We start from the raw sequence: 7,762 nt of genomic DNA on the forward strand, positions 1-7,762 counted from the left end.
TTACTTGGTTGTCTTCACATGCTTACTTTGAGCTTGTTACCCTACTTGCCAATTCACTTACATACACCCCCTTCTAGTGAATTGGTAAGTGTTATCATGATCTTGGTGTACTCTCATCTTGGGAATAGTATGCCTACCCACCTCGGGTATGTAGAGTATGTTGATCCCCAACACCTCTTCTTATTTATTGTTTGGGTAATGACACAAATCTGAGAGTGTTACCCCTCTTATGTTGGCCACTTACATGCTTACCTTGAGCATGTTAATCATTAGTGACATCCCACCTATACACCCTTAGTGGATTAGTGGTTTTTCCGACATACATGTCGTACCTCTACAATGATGATGTCTTAGTACATTTCCCGTGACTATGCCGACCCCTTTTTGACACCTCCACACTTCCACTAAGTGGTCTTGATGGATAGCATCGCGGCCATGTTGTGTCCTAGTTCCATCATGAAACTTTAGGTTGGGAACCCCTCAAGGTTTACCTTGTGTTAAAAGTTTCGATAAAATCTTGGGTAAGTCGAACTTACTCGAGTGGATGTTTATGAAAGGAAATGATCTTGATAAAGATGATGAGAAAGAAAAGTGGTTGTGTTTATGAAAACGTTGGCGCCTAAGTATTCACCCATGCCGGCCAATTACTTCGCGCAATCACATTACCCCAACATGGGCACGGGGCTTAGGGGCTTAGCTCGTAGTTTGTTCTTCTTAACATGGGACACCGCACAACTATACAAGGGTAAGAGTACCCCCGAGTCCGGTTTGTCGTTGGTGGAGACAATTGTATAACGGGATGCTTTCGGGCTACCCGTCCGGAAGGCACTATGGGTCTCCTGTCATGGCGGTGGAGTCACGCTCAAAGTGAGGTGAGCTGCCACCGTGCCGGGGAGGTATACTCTATAGGGTAGGATCCTGTGCTAAGTCGAATAGGTGAAAGGCTATGTCCGAGTTTTTTGTCATGGCATAATTGATATGCGGGGACGATGCCCACATGATAAACTCGCGGATCTTGTGGGGAAAGTGTGCAAACTCAACAGAGTTAAATCTATTCGAATAGCCGCGTCCGCGGTCATGGACGGTTGGAATGGCCGTTGCTTAGCCTGATGAGTTTTGGTTTACAAAATTGTTTGGCAAATGAAAGGAAAGAACTTGTTTTGAAGTACCGGAAGGGTACGAAAACGGTTGGATGACCATATGGAGATGGTCGGGAAGGATAAATACATTGGGTTACCCCATCCTAGCGTTTTATGTTATGGAGCTCTTTTGAAGTATCTTCTTCAACAAAGATATAGAGATGTCGTAGAACCCTCTTAGTGTCCTCTTCAAATGCGATGTTGGGATGCTATATCCACAAGAGAAACTATTTCTCTTTCACATGCTATATCCACAAGAGAAACTACTTCTCTTCTACATGCTATTTTCACAAGAGAAATTAGCTCTTCCCTCTTGTCATCCTAGATTAGCACTTGTTATCTTGCACTCTTGCAAAGTACCTTCTTGATGGTTTGCGAGTACAATTCCAATGTACTCACGGCTTTGTCCCTGGATATTTACTTGGCCAGACTTGAAGAAGTTCAACAAATGAAGAAGGATTGGACGACGTCTATGCGAGCTAGGAACGTTCTCCCAGTCAGTTGTATGGCAGATGACTTGGATTCCGCACTGTTGAAGTGATTTCGCTACTCTGATGATTAAGTTAGGCCATTCGAGGCTATTATGTAAGTATTGGCCATGTGACCTTATTGTAATTTTCTTATTCCGTTTTGTAATGGATGATGTAATTCTGATGTCAGTTCGGTTATGCGTTCACGGCGCACTGATCATGGGATCGTGAATTGTATACATAACAGGGTATTTCGGACAGCTAGTCCGGAGTCCTCACATATGTACTAAGTATTTCTCCAAAGATTAAGATGAGACAATACAACATCTTTTCATTTCATGTCTTTTTCAAATTCTTATGGAGAATTATCTATATGTCTTTCAATATAGGGCTGATAACCCACAAGTATAGGGGATCGCGGCAGTCTTCGAGGGAAGTAAAACCCAAATTTATTGATTCGACACAAGGGGAGGTAAAGAATACTTATAAGCCTTAACAACTGAGTTGTCAATTCAGCTGCACCTGGAAAAGCACTAGTAACAGGGGTGATGTGAAAGTAGCAGTGATATGAGAGCAATAGTAACAGTAACACAGCAGCAATAATAGTAACACAGAGGCGATGGCACCGGAAAATAGTTGATACTACTTCCAATGACATATAGAACGAGTATATAATGATGAGAGATGGACCGGGGTTCCCAGCGATCTACACTAGTGGTAACTCTCCAATAAGTGACAAGTGTTGGGTGAACAAATTACAGTTGGGCAATTGATAGGATTCAAAGCATTAAGTCAGAACATCCAGATTATTAATTATGTAGGCATGTTTTCCATATATAGTCGTACGTGCTCGCAATGAGAAACTAGCACAACATCTTTTGTCCTACCAGCCGGTGGCAGCCGGGCCTCAAGGGAATCTACTGGATATTAAGGTACTCCTTTTAATAGAGCACCGGAGCAAAGCATTAACACTTGGTGAAAACATGTGATCCTCACATCACCGCCATCCCCTCCGGTTGTCCCGATTCTTGTCACTTCGGGGCCATTGGTTCCGGACAGCGACATGTGCATACAACTTGTAGATACAATCTAAGCAATAAGTATAGAGCTTAAATCTAAGATCATGCCACTCGGGCCCTAGTGACAAGCATTAAGCATAACAAGATTGCAGCAACAATAACTTCACAAACTTTATAGATAGACTAATCATAATGTATCATCCATCGGATCCCAACACAACACCGATTACATCAGATGGATCTCAATCATGTAAGGCAGCTCATGAGATCATTGTATTGAATTACATGGGATAGAGAGTACCAACTAGCTACTGCTAGAACCCGTAGTCCATGGGGGAACTACTCACGGAGCATGATGGAGGCGGTGGCGTTGATGGAGATGGCTTCCGGGGGCACTTCCCCGTCTCGGCAGGGTGCCGGAACAGAGACTTCTGTCCCCCGAATTGGAGTTTCGCGATGGCGGCGGCGCCCCTGGAGTCTTTCTGGAGTTTCGTCAATTGGTATCGAGTTTTTAGGTCGAAAGGACTTATATAGGCGAAGAGGCGGCGCAGGAGGGGCAACAGGGTGCCCTCCCATAGGCCGGCGCGGCCAGGGGCTGGCCCGCGCGGCCCTATGGTGTGGGGGCCCCAGGCCTCTCCTCTGACTCCCCTTCGGTGTCCAGGTCCGTCTCGGTGAATTATGATGTTTGGTCTTCGTTTCGTCGAATTCCGAGAATATTGCCCGAACAGCCTTTCTGGAACCAAAAACAGCAGAAAACAGGAACTGGCACTGTGGCATCTTGTTAATAGGTTAGTTCCGGAAAACGCATAAAAACATTATAAAGTGCGAGCAAAACATGTAAGTATTGTCATAAAACAAGCAAGGAACATCAGAAATTATGGATACTTTGGAGACGTATCAGCATCCCCAAGCTTAGTTCCTACTCGTCCTCGAGTAGGTAAACGATAAAAAGAATAATTTCTGTATCGACATGCTACTTACATAACCTTGATCATACTATTACAAAGCATATGAAATGAATGAAGTGACTCAAGGCAATGATCTATAGTTGCTAACAAATAGATAACATATAGCAAAACTTTTCATGAAGAGTACTTTCAAGACAAGCATCAAAAGTCTTGCACAAGAGTTAACTCATAAAGCAATAGATTGTAATTAAGTAAAGGCGTCGAAGCAACACAAAGGAAGATATAAGTTTTAGCGGTTGCTTTCAACTTTCAACATGCATATCTCATGGATAATTGTCAACATAAAGTAATATGATGAATGCAAATAAGCAAGTATGTAAGAATCAATGCACAGTTGACACAAGTGTTTGCTTCTAAGATGGAAGGAAGTAGGTAAACTGACTCAACATAAAGTAAAAGAAAGGCCCTTCACAGAGGGAAGCATTGATTGCTATATTTGTGCTAGAGCTTTGGTTTTGAAAACATAAAGAGAGCATAAAAGTAAAATTTTGAGAGGTGTTTGTTGTTGTCAACGAATGGTAGTGGGCACTCTAACCCCCTTGCCAGACAAACCTTCAAAGAGCGGCTCCCATTTTATTTTATTTTTGGGTGGCACTCCTTCCAACCTCCCTTTCACAAACCATGGCTAACCGAATCGTCGGGTGCCTGCCAACAATCTCATACCATGAAGGAGTGCCTTTTTATTTTAGTTTTATTATGATGACACTCCTCCCCACCTTTGCTTTCTCAAGCCATGGCTAACCGAATCCTTCGGGTGCCGTCCAACAATCACATACCATGGAGGAGTGTCTATTTTGGTTAATTAATTTGGGACTGGGAATCCCATTGCCAGCTCTTTTTGCAAAATTATTGGATAAGCGGATGAAGCCACTAGTCCATTGGTGAATGTTGCCTAACAAGATTGAAAGATAAACACCACATACTTCCTCATGAGCTATAAAACATTGACACAAATTGAGAAGCATTTTGAATTGTTTAAAGGTAGCACTCAAGCAATTTACTTTGGAATGGCGGAGAAATACCATGTAGTAGGTAGGTATGGTGGACACAAATGGCATAGTGGTTGGCTCAAGGATTTTGGATGCATGAGAAGTATTCCCTCTCGATACAAGGCTTAGGCTAGCAAGGCTATTTGAAGCAAACACAAGTATGAACCGGTACAGCAAAACTTACATAAGAACATATTGCAAGCATTATAATACTCTACACTGTCTTCCTTGTTGCTCAAACACTTTTACTAGAAAATATATAGACCTTAAGAGAGACCAATCATGCAAACCAATTTTAACAAGCTCTACAGTAGTTCTCCACTAATAGGTTTAAACTACATGAAAAAAAAAACTTAATAATGATCTACTTGAGAGCTCAAAACAATTGCCAAGTGTCAAATTATTCAAGACAATATGAGGCATTTTCTGTTTCCAACCAAATAACCATAAGTGCTATAGCTTCCAACTTTTGTCATTGAACATTAAAAGTAAAACAAAGAACAAGTGTTCATATGAAAAAGCGGAGCGTGTCTCTCTCCCACACAAGGATTGCTAGGATCCGATCTTATTCAAACAAAACAAAAATAAAAGCACACAGACGCTCCAAGTAAAGCACATATGATGTGACCGAATAAAAATATAGTTTCAATAGAAGAAACCTGATAAGTTGATGAAGAAGGGGATGCCTTGGGCATCCCCAAGATTAGACGTTGAGTCTTCTTGAAATATGCAGGGATGAACCACGGGGGCATCCCCAAGCTTAGACTTTTCACTCTTCTTGATCATATATCATCCTCCACTCTTGACCCTTGAAAACTTCCTTCACACCAAACTTCTCATAAACTTCATTAGAGGGGTTAGTACTCAAAAAATTTGAATCCACCTTGGTCCTGTAGTGACACATTGCAAGAACTCAATAAAACATTAGCTACAGCTCTCCATGTCTAGAAAGCCTTGCTTAAAGTCCACAAGAGACAATGCAAAAAAAACAGAGACAGAATCTGCCAAAACAGAACAGCCAGTAAAGACGAATTTTAAAGAGGTACTTCCGTTGCTCAAATCAGAAAACTCAAAACTAATGAAAGTTGCGTACATATCTGAGGAACACGCACGTAAATTGGCATATTTTTCTGAGTCACCTACAGAGAAAACAGCCCAGATTTGTGACAGATAGAAATCTGTTTCTGCGCAGAAATCCAAATCTTGTATCAACCTTCGATTAGAGGCTTCACTTGGCACAACAATGCAATAAAATAAAGATAAGGAGAGGTTGCTACAGTAGTAACAACTTCCAAAACACAACAAAACAGTAACAAAATAAACACATGGGTTATCTCCCAAGAAGTTCTTTCTTTATAGCCATTAAGATGGGCTCAGCAGTTTTAATGATGCACTCGCAAGAAATAAGAGTTGAAGCAAAAGAGAGCATCAAAAAGCAAATTCAAAACACATTTAAGTCTAACATGCTTCCTATGCATAGGAATCTTGTAAATAAACAAGTTCATGAAGAGCAAAGTAACAGCATAGGAAGATAGAACAAGTGTAATTTCAAAATTTTGAGCATGTAGAGAGGTATTTTAGTACCATGCAAATTTCTACAACCATATTTTCCTCTCTCATAATAATTTTCAGTAGCTTCATGAACAAACTCAACAATATAACTATCACATGCAGCATACTGATGACCCACAAGTATAGGGGATCGCAGCAGTCTTCGCGGGTAGTATAACCCAATTTATTGATTCGACACAAGGGGAGACAAAGAACACTTGAAAGCCTTAACAGCGGAGTTGTCAATTCAGCTGCACCTGGAAACAGACTTGCTTGCAAGAGTTTATCAGTAGTAACAGTTTTATAGCAGAAGCAGTAGTGAAATAACAGCAGCAGAGTAACAGAGACAGCAGTAGTGATTATAGTAAACAGCAGGATTAAAATACTGTAGGCACGGGGACGGATGACAACGGTTCATGGATGAGAGAAACTCATGTAACAATCATAGCAGGGCATTTGCAGATAATAATAAAACGGTGTCCAAGTACAAAGCAATCAATAGGCATGTGTTCCAGTTATAGTCGTACGTGCTCGCAATGAGAAACTTGCACAACATCTTTTGTCCTACCAGCCGGTGGCAGCCGGGCCTCAAGGGAATCTACTGGATATTAAGGTACTCCTTTTAATAGAGTACCGGAGCAAAGCATTAACACTCCGTGAACACATGTGATCCTCACATCACTACCATCCCCTCCGGTTGTCCCGATTCTTGTCACTTCGGGGCCATTGGTTCCGGACAGCAACATGTGTATACAACTTGCAGGTAAGACCATAAACAATGAATATCTGTTGCGGTCAGAAACCCACCGGCGAGCAGTGACGGGCAACACAGGAGAGCCGGGAGCAACTTAGGGCTGCGGCTGGCCCTGGTCCCTCCGAGCGACGGCCCGCAAAGACTCCGGCACGCACGTCCGATGCTGGTGCAAGGGCGTGCCACCTGACCTATACCTGGTCAGGAAGGTGATGGAGATGCCTCGCTTAGTTTCCTGCATGGCATACACGTAAACATTAAATACGAGCCTCGATCGGCTCTCAGGTTGTCCTGTGAATCGGCTCAAAGAGCCGATCCACCCATGATTCGCACGAGGTGTACGAATATATGGTGGTCCTGCTTGATCAGAATAAAGCTAAAACGATCTACGACGATTTAGGGTTTTCACCGCATAATCGGAACATCCTACTCGTGATTGAGCCTCGCGGCCGTGCACGGTGATCGTAAGCCAATCCTAGACAAGGCCTAAAAACCAACACAAAGTTGATCCCCGGAACATCCTGTCTAGGGCTAGCGAATTACACCCTACGCGCCGCTGGATCCTTCAACCCTTTGTAAGGCCTAACTATGCAGATATTAAACTAATCCTTGAAGAACAAGGAGCAACCATAACGGATCGGATCTACTAAATAAAGATCAAGCGGGGTGCCGCCCCTACACCTAAGATAGGTGTAAGGGCGGCTAGATGTCTAAGGGTTGCACTACGACAGCATATGATACGAAGAACAATGCTAACCCTAACACATCTAAGATAACTACGTTGCTCGCCATCAAAAAGGCTTCAGTACGAGCAACGCATGAACAGCGAATAAACTTGTACTGCCTAGATCGCAAGATGTGATCTAGGCAGCATG

This window comes from Lolium perenne, chromosome 4 (assembly GCF_019359855.2).
Source record: "Lolium perenne isolate Kyuss_39 chromosome 4, Kyuss_2.0, whole genome shotgun sequence".
NCBI lineage: Eukaryota > Viridiplantae > Streptophyta > Magnoliopsida > Poales > Poaceae > Lolium > Lolium perenne.